At 39.5% G+C, this 13,813-nt stretch overlaps 1 pseudogene; it reads right to left on the minus strand.

Moving 5' to 3' along the window:
- LOC133440679 (zinc finger protein 420-like) overlaps positions 1–13,813 on the minus strand; it is a 47,340-nt pseudogene that overhangs the window by 10,416 nt on the left and 23,111 nt on the right.

Below are 13,813 nucleotides of genomic sequence, written 5' to 3' on the forward strand. Positions count from 1 at the left end.
TGATATATGTCATTTTATTGTTAACAATATTGAAGAGGAAAGTTGTTTTGGAGGGATGTGCTGTTTGGACTCTATGACTTTGACAGGATTAAGGCAAAACCCAATGAAACATTCATTATTAACCTCGTCATACTGTTGGCAAAATTTCACATTCACAAATGTAAATTTACACATAGAAAACCCTCTTTTGTTGCTTATTACAATGAGCTCAAACATCGACTCCATTCAATTTCCTCTTAATCAAAAGGCGATCAAAACTATTAATATCTGTGCTCATTTTAATGTTTTCTTGTAAACTCTTATCCCCCCTGGCATGAAATGTGATTTCTATGTTCTGTTGAAGATATATAATTTGTACACTTCATGTTTTTGTGAAATAAAGTTTTTTTGAAAAAAATAAATAAAATAAAAAAAATAACAATCTAACTACAAGTCTCTGCATATGAACTCCTACATGAACATCCTCCAACGATCTGGTTTTTTGCCAGTGTCATCTCACATCTTACACGGAGCCACTGTGATCTGCATCTTTTCTACTAAATAAACGATTAAGTCTAAAGAAATGTATGGATCTGGTTAAATACAAAACAGCGCAAATAATGTTCAAAGCGAGGAATAATCTACTACCATGTAATTTTAGAAAACATAAAGTAGGAACAACAATGTGCAGCATGTGCATATGGAACTGTGGAGACTCTGTGGAACAGTTTGGAGCTGGAAATGAAAAGGTACTAACATAAATCTGTTTAAAAAGAGATACAAAAAATTATTTATAAACAGGTATATGGAAGAGGAAATGGGGTAACGAGTGTGAGAAACAAATAAAATAGGGAAAAATGGTTTATTATACTTGCTTAAGATATGTTTAGATATTTATGTGGATATTTATGTAGTATTATATGTTGAGAGGGATAGTTATAATTATGTAAGATATGTTATATATTTATTAGGTATGTAGCATATATATATTTATAAGGATATTTATGTAGTTATATAGTGTATATTTATATAGATTTATAAAATATTTGTATTTTCTATATATTGATATAATATTTATGTAATATTTATATTTTCTATATACTTACATGGACAATTAAGGGGTAATAGGCTTGTTTTACATAGTATTTATATATACTATATTTATATGGATATTGTGTAGATATAATAATAGCAATAATGTAAATTCATACAGTTATAAAGGGGTAGGAACTAGGAAAAAGTGTAGACTTCTTCCTACTCCTTTTTTCCAACATATGTGAATATGAAGATGTTAATGTTTATTTTTTATATACATGTTCGAAATAAAAAATAATTCATTCATTAATTCATTCATTAACTCATTCATTTATCTCTTTTAATTTGTGTGCCTTCTTTTAATGTAAAGCACTTTGTGATTTTATATCTGTGAAAGGTGCTATATAAATAAACTTTACTTACTTACTTACTTCATTCATTCATAAAGTGTGAAATCTCAGTCTGGTCCAGAGTGTGAATGGAGCATGAAAGGCAGCACCAAGTAAACAGAACAACAAGTTAGTTCGGGATGTTTCCGAATCCCACATCAGCAGCTGCTTGAGCTGGGGAGTTTCCCATTTAGTTGGTTTGCTTCATCACCACGGCTTTTAACTGGAAACAAAGGGATCTTGTAGGAGTCATACTCATGTGTTCATTCATTCAACTTTCCAGGGTTACGTACCGACTCTGTGGAGTCTGATTTCAGGTTTCCAGGCGAGGTCCAACAGTCTGCGCTGACGGTCGAGCTCTTCTTCATACTCCAAGATGCTTTTTTCAAACACTGACAATATTTCTACAGCAGCTGCTGTTAGTCGCTGACCGATAAACTCTCTCAGATGATTCACCTTAGACATTGTTGAAGAGGAAAAAGAAAGGAAACAACAGAACCGTCCTCTCCTTCTTCTTCTCTAGGTTTAATGGCGGATCACAACCAACGTTATTAGGTTCTACCGCCACCTGCTGTACCGGAGTGTGTAACATCAGGATCATTATTACACCAGGTTACAGTCTAACTTAAAGGGGGGAAAAAAAGAAGGAAATACCTAAATAAAATAAGATAACCACATTTAAATCTTATTATCTATCCCTGCATCTTTAAGAAAGACAAGGATTTCCTTATAACAATCCCTCATCACCTCACTCCTCCCTAATAACCTACTAAACTCCATTCCCGTCCCAGCTCGTACATCCTGTCTCTGAAAGCGTTCCTTTCTACCTCATACTTGCCACATTTAAGAATCACATGCTCTACATTCTCTGTGACATCACACTCATCACATTTATCACACACGGACTTTGACATTAAATACAGAGTTGATTTTAAACTAGTATGACCTAATCTTAATCTAGAAATGATGACTTCCTCTCTCCTACACTTTCCTTTGAAAACCTTCACGTTAATTGACTTCTGTATGTTATAAAAATGTCTCCCTTTTACACCGTTGTCCCACACCTTCTGCCATGAATCCCTCACTGCCTTTCTAATTCATGATTTTGCTTCACCTTTACCAAAAGGAATTTCCATAATTACCTCACTACTCAATTTCAATGCTCTTTTAGCAATATTGTCTGCTTTCTCATTGCCATCAACACCCATGTGGGCAGGAACCCAACAAAACTGCACAGTAATTCCAGTTCTGCATAACCTCCACAATACCATTAATATTTCCAACACTAGATCTTCTCTTATTGTTTTATTTGAAGTCAAACTTTGAAGGGCTGCAGTGGAGTCTGAACAAATGACATAGTTCCTTCTCGCAGTTACAGTAACTATTTCATTTACCAACGAAAGTAATTAGAACAAAATACATACAACATTCTTTTCATCACTGGTTTACTACGACTTCTGTCATTTAGCAGACGCTTTTATCCAAAGTGATTTACATCTGAGAAAACAACACAAGCAAGAAGGTTTAGAAAGTGTTTTATTTTTATCTGACACAATGAGAGCTGACACAATTTATATGATAAGCTTCTGATTGTTAATATCAATATATAAAAAAAGAAAATATTTTTTAATTAATGTGTTCTTTATTATTTGTCATAAAACATTTATTTTGTTAAGAAACTTTTATTGCAATGGGCTTCAAAATAATACACATGGTAAGTCTTTGAGACATTAAAATATTTAAATATCAAACTATCAAACTATCAAACTGATTTTGGTGCGAAATATATAGATCTACAAGACACATTTAAAGCTGCAGTTTCCAACATTTAACCACTAGAGGGAATAAAGATCCCAAACTAACCCCCAAACTCAGAATGACGGTTCATTCATGCATGAATCACCCACAGGTTTTCTGCAGGGGTTTGAAGCCTCTTTTTCCTCGTATTGTGGCAGGTTGGAATTATATAAAGCAAGAAGTTTAATGCGTAATTAGGGGCGTGGCCTTTTGATTGGCATTAATTTGTCCAACCTGTAAATAAATACTTTTTCTACGATCTTGCATGTCTGTCTCCAGTTCTGTACAGTGGGATGACTTTTGCAGTTTTAATCTTTTTTTGGAAATGTCCCAGTTCTGAGCGACTGATTACAGCTGTATGTCAGTTAACAATCCATCAATAACCTTTTTGACTATTGTCATATCACCACAGTCAGTTGACACCTTGTTTTTACATTTACTTACAATATCTATGATTTCTCTCTCCTCCACAGCTGTGAGAAACATTGAATCTGGATTTCTACTTATTAATGTTTCCTTCCATCCATCAGCTGATCCAGGATCACACATTGTTCTTCCAGCTTTGGTCCAACACTCACAAAATACCTGTTAAAATTATTAACCACCTCATTCATATCATTAATGACTTCATTGTTATAGGTTAAATATTGTGGATAATTAGTCTGTCTTGAACTTTTCCTAATGGCATCATTCAATATATTCCAAATACCTTTAACGTTATTTTTAGTCCTTATTCATGTTATTTTTATTATTATTATAATTATTATTACAAAAGTGCATCTGCACTCGTTGAGTTTGCACTTTGAAAGAGATGGAAAATGGACTGGTACCAAAAGCCAGGCTTGTTGCACAAGGTTTTGAGGAAGTGCAAGTTTCTGCTACAGAAGGAATCTCCAACCTGTGCTTCAGTCTCTGAGGCTCCTTGTGGCAGGAAGTTATCAAAAACAATGGCAACTGCATTTGATGGACATAAAATCTGCTTCTTTCATGGACTAGAAATGTGGAGAGACATTTTCATTAAACCTTCTTCAGAGACCAACAGAGCAGATCATCTTTTTTTAACCCACATCAACTCCATGGTTCCTGACACAGTGGATTCCTATCAGTTTTCCTACCGTGCCAACAGATCAGTGGATGAAGCGATGGCTTCGGCTTCACTTCACCTTCCAACACCTCGACAGGATGAACATCTATGCACGGCTTCTGTCCCTGGATGTGTCATTTGATGAAGCCAAGACCAGTGAAATAACAAACTGGATCAAAATGACGTGATTGAGGAAGTTGAGGATAAAGGACAAAAGTGCATCTCCACTTTTCAACTTCATTTGATAACATTTCTCTTTCAACATTGTTTTCTGAGCTAAATGCTGGTTGTACTGATCACGCTGTACCAATAATCTGAATAACTGACAACTTTCCTCTTGTTGATGCACTAAAGTCTTTTTTTATTTGTGTTTTTATTATTATTATTACGATAGATTGTTCACTCTTGGGTTTATGTTGAGCTTTTATAACTCACCACCAGGGGGCACTGCTGCTCTTTCTACATATGGAGAGTGTAATATTCCAGAATTATAAACAATAAAATGATTCATCCATCTAAAATGAAAACTTAATTACATTTTCATGATTATTTCTGACTAAATATGAGTTGAGGTAAAAATACATTTACTTCTAAACGGATCTCTGATATAAAAGGGTTAAATCCAAAGTGTGTCCTCTTCCTGGAATCTGATCCCGATGATCCTCCCTCTTCTTCCTGCTCTCCAACCTGCAGATCTGCAGCTTCAACACGGATCTCAACATCAGCTTTATAATAAATCATGTGTCAGACGAGTTGTAAATCTAGTACAACTTGATTTTATACATGTGATTAAATAATATTGTTAATTTCATATTATTTAAATAATATGAAAAACGTACACAGATATGTTGTAACTTTAGCTTGTATAGTTACAATAACAGCATGGATCATTTGAATTGCATTGTTTTGACTTAGTTTGTCCCATGAATTACACGATAATCTGATGTAGGTGCAGCTCAGATTTTAAAACGCATAAAGCCTTTTACAGTTTTCAGCGAACTATGTATAACATCGCAATATATTGCAAAATTTGGATACCGCAATATCGTATTGTATCGTGACTCAAGTATCGTGATGTGTATCCCACATCACACTCATTTCCTCATTCATTTGAAAACCAAATGTTCTTGTTTTCTAAATCAATAAAAACATTTTAAAAGGGGAAATAAAAGCAAATCGTATCTGACTGCAATGACTTCTGAAATCTTCAAGGTTTTTTGTTTAATGCTGCAGACATTAAAGTTTAGAAAATGGTGACAGATGGTTGGCTGTTCTGTTTCTGACGTGTTGATGGTTGCGTTTCTTCATTTGTCCTCGTTTCTCTGACGTTTCTTCATGGTTTTCAGAGGAACGTTGTAAAAACGGAACACGTAAAAATTTCAAACTTGGACTAACCTCTGAACGGAGTAGATGGAGAGAGTTTAACAACATGGAGCTGTAGATTCACTTTACAAAGAGAATGTGAGTGAAGAAGAAACAGACGGGAAAAAGGACGTGTGAGAGAGGCTTTGTAGATGAACGAAATAAACTGTCACGTTTAAAGAAACTTCAGCAAATACTAACAGCTCTTTATTTACACCGTGGAGACAACAAGTTACCAACAGCAACAAATAATACAATTTTAAGAAGGAACAGAGATTCAAACAAACTCAATGCAGAACTTTATAAAAAAAGTACACAACCACATCGTTCCCTCTGTGTCAAGTTGACAGAGAAGCATAAATCCGGGTTGAACCTGCAACCCTTGTGGGGAGGGGATTAGGCTCATCAGCCGCAGGAGGTGGTGGTTGGACTTCTGCGGGTTCTTCTTCTGTGGGTCAGACAGGAGTGGACAGCTGCCCCCGGAGGACGACAACATGAGCTTAATTTGTCACGAGTCACCAGACTTCTACTCCGGGTGATTTTTCATGTGACTCAGCAAACCAATTCTGCGGCTAAAACCTTTGTTGCACGTCTCGCACAAATATCACTTCTCGCCCGTGTGCGTGGTTATGTGGCTTTTAAGAGATGATGATCTAGTAAAGGTTTTGTTGCAGGTGTTGCACACGTATGGCCTTTCACCGGTGTGGATCCTCGAGTGAACCACTAGGTGGGAAAGTTGCTTGTAACTTTTTCCACATGTTTTGCAGATGTAGGGCTTCTCGCCCGTGTGTGTGGTTATGTGGCTTTTAAGAGCTGATAATTGAGTAAAGGTTTTTCCGCAGGTGTTGCACAGGTACGGCTTCTCGCCCGTGTGGATCCTTGAGTGAACCAGCAGGTGGGAACGTAGCCTGTAACTTTTACCACATGTTTTGCACATGTAGGGCTTCTCGCCCGTGTGCGTGGTTATGTGGCTTTTAAGAGCTGATAATTGAGTAAAGGTTTTTCCGCAGGTGTTGCACAGGTACGGCTTCTCGCCCGTGTGGATCCTTGAGTGAACCAGCAGGTGGGAACGTAGCCTGTAACTTTTACCACATGTTTTGCAGATGTAGGGCTTGTCGCCCGTGTGCGTGGTTATGTGGCGTTTAAGATCTGATGATTTAGTAAACGATTTTCCGCAGGTGTTGCACAGGTATGGCCTTTCACCAGTGTGGATCTTGATGTGAGCCATTAAATTGCAACTTTTACTGAACTCTTTCTTGCAAGTGCTGCAAGAAAACGCCTTCTTCCCCGTGTGGGTCCTGGTCAGCTTTGATTTACAGTTGCTGTCTGACGGGACAGCAGCATCTTCGTGGTCACCGTGTCGTCTCATTGGCTCCGGATCTGCAGTTTTTCTGGAGTCTGAGCGTAAACTTTCAGTCCCTTCCTCATCTTTGTTTTGAGCTTCAGTAGAAGTGTGCAACAGCAGCTGGCCACAGTTTGGTCCTGGTTCACCATTTTCAACTTTCACATCAGCGACATTGACCAATGAGACATCCACCGCTACGTCCTCGTGCTTCATCTCCTGACCGCTGGAGTCTTCCTCCAGTTCTGTAGTCTGTGGATGCCCTGGTTCCTCCTGGTCCAGGCTGCAGCTCCTCTCCAGATTATGCAGGTGCTGGTCACTGAAAACCCCGTCCTCCTCCACCTTACAAACATTTTCTTGTGGGAGTTCTGGAATTACAAAAAGGGACAAAAAGATATGATTTTAACAAGTCAAAAGTGCTTCCCAGTGTTGATTGTTTGGTTGTATTTGTGAGGTTTAAAGTTTGTCCTGAACCTTCGGTCTTCCCCTTCATCTGTGTAGTATATTTGAAAACAAGTGCATTACTCTGTGTGACCATTAGGTGGCACTGTGACTGTACTCTTGTGTTACTGCGTTGGTATCGAGACAGTTGAAGAATAAAGTTATTGCATTTCAGTTTGATCCATCCATCCATCCATCCATCCATCCATCCATCCATCCATCGTCTGCCGCTTTATCCGTTCCCGGGTCGCGGGGGCAGCAGTCTCAGCAGAGATGCCCAGACTTCCTTCACCCCAGACACTTCCTCCAGCTCTTCCGAGGGGAGTCAGAAGCGTTCCCAGGCCAGCCGAGAGACATAGTCTTTCCAGCGTGTCCTGGGTCTTCCCCCGGTGGGACATGCCTGGAACACCTCCCTAGGGAGGCGTCCAGGAGGATCCGGTACAGATGCCCAAGCCACCTCAGCTGACTCCTCTCAATGTGAAGGACCAGCAGCTCGACTCTGAGCTCTCCCCGGGTGACCGAACTCCTCACCCTATCTCTAAGGGAGCGTCCAGCCACCCTGCGGAGGAAACTCATCTCGGCCACTTGTATCCGCGATCTCGTCCTTTCGGTCACTACCCAAAGTTCATGACCATAGGTGAGGGTAGGTGCTAGGGTTGTAAACGATAAACCGATGCGACCGGATATTTGTTTCAACAAGAGAGCGAGGCGGCTGCATCGGTAGCAGACTCCTCAATCGATGCAAATTATCCATTAATTCAGAGGTGAATCGGTTATAGAGTCATGGATCGGTTATCGCGAGACTTTGATGCGCCAACATCTCTAAAACAACGCGAGAGCTAAGGTGCCTGCAAAACGCCGCAGCTGCAGCCTGCCGCCTTAGCTGTTAGCAGCCAGCCACATGCGAAGAGACACGAGGAATGAAGGAGGAAAACGAAAACGAAAGCGTCAGCCTGACTGAAGGTGATAATGGACCGAGAAAGATTTTCAATGCACCGGGGAAACATAAATCCAAAGTGTGGACCGTTTTTGGGTTTTATAAGAAGGAAGGGAAGCTCGATAGAAGCCATGCTATCTGTAAGGTGTGCGGAGCAGCGCTGACGTACACGGGCAGCACTACAAATCTCGACCAGCATGCAAGGAGGAAACACGGTCAAGTGTATGGTGAGTCAAACCCCCGTACCAACGAGCAGCAGACGTGTGCAGCAAGCAGTAGCATACAGTCAAGGAACACCATTGCTAACTTATTCGGGCAACTTGGTCACAATTCAACACGTGCTCAGGAAATCACGGCATCAATAACGCGTTTTATTGCCAAGGGATTATGTCCTTACAACATAGTTGAGTGGGAAGGATTCCAGGATTTGATCCATACATTAGAGCCCAGGTATAAGATACCGTCCCGAAATCACATGACCAACACGTGCATGCCAGCGTTGTATGCCCAAGTTAAGAGCCAAGTAGAAAATGAACTCGCAAATGCCGAACGAGTGGCTATAACAACGGACGCTTGGACGTCATGTGCGACAGAATCTTACGTGACCATCACAGCCCACCACATCGCTCCCGAATGGAAGTTAAATGTTCATGTGTTATAGACCAGGGCATTTAAAGGATCCCACACGGGGAAGAATGTGGGTGCTCTGCTGAAGCAGGCATGTGCTGACTGGAAAATACTCGATAAAGAGCCGGCTCTAGTAACTGACAATGCCACAAACATGATCTTAGCTGGCGTGGAAGCAGAGATGAAACCTCACCTCATGTGCTTTGCACACACAATAAATCTGGCCACACAGAAAGCCTTCAAAGTGGACAAAGTAGCAACTTTGCTGGGGAGGGTAAGGAGAGTGGTTGGCTTTTTTCACCGCAGTGTCAGGGCAGCAGAAATTCTACAAGACAAACAGAAACAACTGGCCTTGCCCATCCACAAACTCATCCAAGACGTGTCCACCCGGTGGAACAGTACCCAGAGTATGCTGGAACGTGCCCTGGAACAACAGCCTGCCATTTCCGCTGCACTTATGTCCAGGGATCTCAGAAGAGGAGAAGAGATTAACACTCTTAAGGACAAAGACTTTTGCAACATCGAAGATATTGTCAAGCTGATGGCACCGGTCAAACTTGTGACCACCAGCATGTGTGAAGACAAGCGGCCCACTCTCTCAATGATTTCCCCTGTCAGATCAAAGCTCAAAAAGAACTTTGAAGCATCAGATGAAGACTCAGTGGTGATCAAAGACATGAAACAAGCATTCAGAAATGACTTGGAGAAACGCTACACTGGCCAGGATGATCTCTTCTACATTGCAGCAGCTCTGGACCCCCGGTTCAAATCTCTGCCCTTCCTGACGGACCATGATGCTGAGCGGACGTTCACAATCATAACAGCAGAAGCTACATCTCTGCACAACAAGGTAAATCCCCCAACACAACATAATTTACTCAACACAAAATACATATTACAATGCATTCTCAAGTCTACTGTCATTAGATTTATTCTGACTGCTGTTACTGTATGTTTGTTCTGTGTTTGTCTTCATTTTATTTCTAGGCAACAGGGGATCCAGTCCAGAGGGGCCCACTGCAGAAAAATCCATGTCAGACTGAATCTGCCGTCGGAGATCTGGACATCAGCATTGATGCACCACCCCAGAACCAAGAAGATCCTGATGGTTTGTGTATTTATATCTTGTAATCAAGAAAGAGTTAAACTCATTCTGCAGCTATATTATTAAAATATTAGCATACAGCAACACATTCAATATAATGAGAGAATCGACATGTCAAGAAAAAGAGTTTAATAATGATGATGATAATACAACTTTTACATATGTGCACAAAACTATAATTAATTCTGAACATCAGGTGATGATAGATGAAATGATAAGGTCAGGTACAAAAAAAATACCAGTGAGGCATGGCAAACAAAGCCTGTAATGTATGGTAATTGTTTTCTATTTCAGATAATGACCCTCCTGTGAAAAAGAAAAAGATGTCAGTATTGGACCAGCTGTTGGGAAAAGACTTCGAAGTGAGGATGGCAGCTACATCTGTAAGAGACAAGGCCAGTGAAGAAGTCAAGAGGTACAGAGAGCGTGATCCGTTGCCCCTGCAAAAAAACCCACTACAGTGGTGGAAAGAGCAGCAGGACTTGCCACTGCTGTCATCTCTCGCTAAAAGGTACCTCTGCATCCCGGCCACCAGTGTGGCATCTGAACGTGTGTTCAGTACTGCGGGAGACATTGTTTCTGCAAAACGTAGTCTGCTCAAACATGAGCATGTGGATCAGTTGATTTTCCTTAAAAAAAATCTGCCCTCCAAAAAAATACAGGACAGTGATGATGAAAATGCATAGTGTAAGTGAACTACGGCTTTTTGACGTGGGAAACTGTTCCTCACACACAGTAGTTTGATTTATTTTACATGTGGCTATTTATTTTATTTTATCTTTAACACAAAGCACTGTGTATTGTTGCCACATTTTGAGATGTTAGTTGTGTAACTTGTTTACTTTGAAACATTGCACCTTTGTTACCTACCTCTAGTGTATGGGCTCAAATTAAAGCCATAAATATTTTGTATCTGTAAATTAACTTTGTACTAGTAGAAATATTTTGTGTGTGTGCAAAAAATATTTGTACTTGCAAAAAAATATTTGTACTTGTAGAAATATTTTGTGCATGTGCAAGAAATTGTGCAAAACTATTTTTTAAGTACAAATATATTTTTTGCACATGCACAAAATATTTCTACAAGTACAAATATTGCAAGTACAAATATTTTTTGCACACACACAAAATATTTCTACAAGTACAAAGTTTATTACAGATACAAAATATTTATGGCTTTAATTTGAGCCCATACTAGTGTTCAAAACTAAGCTCAGGCTGAAATATTGCGGGAGACATTGTTTCTGCAAAACGTAGTCTGCTCAAACATGAGCATGTGGATCAGTTGATTTTCCTTAAAAAAAATCTGCCCTCCAAAAAAATACAGGACAGTGATGATGAAAATGCATAGTGTAAGTGAACTACGGCTTTTTGACGTGGGAAACTGTTCCTCACACACAGTAGTTTGATTTATTTTACATGTGGCTATTTATTTTATTTTATCTTTAACACAAAGCACTGTGTATTGTTGCCACATTTTGAGATGTTAGTTGTGTAACTTGTTTACTTTGAAACATTGCACCTTTGTTACCTACCTCTAGTGTATGGGCTCAAATTAAAGCCATAAATATTTTGTATCTGTAAATTAACTTTGTACTTGTAGAAATATTTTGTGTGTGTGCAAAAAATATTTGTACTTGCAAAAACATATTTGTACTTGTAGAAATATTTTGTGCATGTGCAAGAAATTGTGCAAAACTATTTTTTAAGTACAAATATATTTTTTGCACACGCACAAAATATTTCTACAAGTACAAATATTGCAAGTACAAATATTTTTTGCACACACACAAAATATTTCTACAAGTAAAAAGTTTATTACAGATACAAAATATTTATGGCTTTAATTTGAGCCCATACTAGTGTTCAAAACTAAGCTCAGGCTGAAATATTGCACTTTGTTACTATTCTGAGACTGTGATACCTCTTTTTGTTCCATTTTGTTAAAAAATAAATACATTAACATGTGATTTTGTTGTTCTGTTTTTTTTTGCCAGTGCCAAAAGCCACAATGCTTGGGGATTTTTGGACTTGAATATTAACCGTTGAATCGAATCGTTCGGAATCGAATCGAATCAAATCGAATCGGTCTGTAATAAAAGGATATCGTTTTTGAATCTGATCGTAACCTGTGTATCTAGATTCATATCGAATCGTTTATCACAGAGAGATGTGCAACCCTAGTAGGTGCGTAGATTGACCGGTAAATCGAGAGCTTCGCCTTTCGACTCAGCTGCCTCTTCACCACGACGGTCCGGTACATCGACCGCATAACTGCGGACGCTGCACCGATCCGTCTGTCAATCTCCCGCTCCATCGTTCCCTCACTCGGGAACAAGACCCCGAGATACTTGAACTCCTCCACCTAAGGCAGGACTTCTCCACCCACCCGGAGAAGGCATGTCACCCTCTCCCGGTGGAGAACCATGGCCTCGGTTTTGGAGGTGCTGATTCCCATCCCTGCCGTGTCGCACTCGGCCTCAAACGGCCCCAGCACATGCTCAAGATCCCGGTCTGATGAAGCCAACAGGACAACATCATCCGCAAAAAGCAGAGATGAAATCCTGAGGTTCCCAAACCGGATCCCCTCCGGCCCCTGGCTGCGCCTAGAAATCCTGTCCATAAAAATGATGAACAGGACCGGTGACAAAGGGCAGCCCTGCCGGAGTCCAACATGCCCCGGGAACAAGTCTGATCTACTAGCAGATGACGCCACACTCTTTCTCAGGGATGAAAATCAAGTTTCTATTGCAATAAACACCATAAATGAGTTTTCCAAGGCCTCTGGCCTAAATCTGAATCTTAATAAATGCGAAATTATATCCATTAAGGATTCTGAAAAAACATCAATTTGTAGTATCCCAGTCAAAAATGAAGTTCTTAACTTGGGTATTACAATAACTAAGGACCAACAAAAAAATCACTTCACTGAATTTCAATCCTATTATCCAAAGAACTAAAAAAAAGCTAAACAAGTGGCTATTACGGGATCTCTCTCTTAGAGGTAAAGTTCTACCCACCAAGGCGGAAGGAATATCACGCTTAACATATGCATCTCTGTCTCTGTTCATGGACAACAAACGTATTACTCAGAATGACAGGCTGCTTCTCAACTTCTTGTGGAAAAATAGAACTCATCATCTGAAAAAGATCTGTTCTAATGAATGACTATGAAAATTGTGGACTTCATTTTCTAAATTTCTGCACCCTAAATAACACATTTAAGATACAATTGGTTGAAACAATTCTTCAAAAATCCTAACTCTATCTGGAATGTCTATCTTTCCATATTCTGTCAAAACTGGGTGGATTAAACTTTTTCTTTACCTGTAACTACAATATTGAGAAAATCCCGATAAAAATGTCTCCCTTTCACCGTCAGGCCTTCCTGTCATGGTCTCTTATTTTCAAACACAACTTTTCACCCCACAAATACCTCATATGGAACAACAAAGACATATTGTTTAAACATAAATCTCTATTTATTGAGTACTGGTTTAATAACAACATTGTATGTGTAGCTCAGTTGTTTAACAGGGACGGTCTTCTCTACTCCTATAATGAGTTTCTAGCAGAATACAATATTCCTGTGTCACCTGGCGACTTTGCAAAAGTATTTGGAGCAATCACTTCTGGTGTTTGCATGTTTTTTAGATCTCAACCAAGAGTGGAAACCCAACAATTATCCCTGTTATCATTGACTGAAACTCCAATT

This window comes from Cololabis saira, chromosome 3 (assembly GCF_033807715.1).
Source record: "Cololabis saira isolate AMF1-May2022 chromosome 3, fColSai1.1, whole genome shotgun sequence".
NCBI lineage: Eukaryota > Metazoa > Chordata > Actinopteri > Beloniformes > Belonidae > Cololabis > Cololabis saira.